This window comes from Myotis davidii, unplaced genomic scaffold (genome assembly GCF_000327345.1).
Source record: "Myotis davidii unplaced genomic scaffold, ASM32734v1 scaffold425, whole genome shotgun sequence".
Lineage (NCBI taxonomy): Eukaryota > Metazoa > Chordata > Mammalia > Chiroptera > Vespertilionidae > Myotis > Myotis davidii.
In genome coordinates this window covers 3,587,060-3,588,212 of record NW_006296413.1, presented here as the reverse complement: position 1 = coordinate 3,588,212, position 1,153 = coordinate 3,587,060, and the positions used below count along the sequence as shown (strand labels likewise).

Sequence of the window (1,153 nt, the reverse complement as noted above, 5' to 3'; positions counted from 1 at the left end):
CCCCTTCCTCACATCACTCCACCTTCTTGTTCCCATGTATGTCGCCAGCCTTCTGCCTTATGACCTGCATAATCCAGCGTCATCGCCCCCTCTCTAGACCCTTAACTTAATCAGAACAGCAAAGTCACCGAAACCAGTTTGGCTCAGTGGATGGAGCGTCGGCCTGAGGACTGAAGGGTCCCAGGTTCGATTCCGGTTAAGGGCATGTACCTGGGTTGTGGGCACATCCGCAGTGGGAGATGTGCGGGAGGCAGCTGGTCGATGTTTCTCTCTCATCGAAGTTTCTAACTCTCTATCTCTCTCCCTTCCTCTCTGTAAAAAATCAATAAAATATATATTTTTTTTAAAAAAGAACAGCAAAGTCTCTTTTCCCTTTGACTGTAAGGTAACATAATCCACAGCTTCCAGGGATGAAGAGGTGGACATCTTTGAGTGGACATTATTCAGACAGCCACATCTATGGTGCAGATACGATTATTCCACCCATTTTATAGGTGAGAAAACTGAGGTACAAAGAGAGAAAGTAACTTGGCCAGGGTGGAGCAGTAAACAGCTGAGCTGGGATACCTGGTCTGGCTCTGTAATCCAGGCTCTAACAACTATGCAAATTTGTCTGAATCTTTGCATATTGAACGAGGGTTTTTGCAGGACACATTTCTAGAAGTGGAATTCCTAGAGCAAAGGGTTAAACAGGGATTGCACCCCTGTCCTTCACTACAGCGGTGCTAGTTAATTCTGCCAGAGCGCCTGCAGTCCGAATTCCTCCTCATCCAACTCTTGTGCTGTTGAGAGCAGAACGCTACTTGCATACACAAAACTAAAGGATTTGACAACTTTTTATCAATTTAGTAAGTGAAAATGTTTCTCTTTCATGAAAGGAGGGGAGTATCACTGATCTCTGCCTCCCTCCTGGTCTGTCGACTTCCTCTTCGTATGTCTCCCAATCTCTCCTCTGCGCCTCGGTTTCCCCATCCTGTCCCTTCTCAAGCTCCCGTCCATGTAATGAGGCTGGGGAGTGGGCTCTATTACCACCACGTTTTAGACCTCAGGACGCAGAGGATTGGAGACTCTGGGTGACCTCCAGCGCCACGCAGCTAGTGACTGGCCGCGCCCGGTGCCCTCCGACCTCGCCCCGCCCACATGTCAAGCCCCC

At 48.9% G+C, this 1,153-nt stretch overlaps 1 protein-coding gene across 1 annotated transcript in view; it reads left to right on the top strand.

The window, feature by feature from the left end:
- The window catches only part of SCYL1 (SCY1-like, kinase-like 1), a 20,351-nt gene that overhangs the window by 7,021 nt on the left and 12,177 nt on the right, over window positions 1–1,153 (top strand). The gene's annotated exons all lie outside the window — the stretch shown is intronic.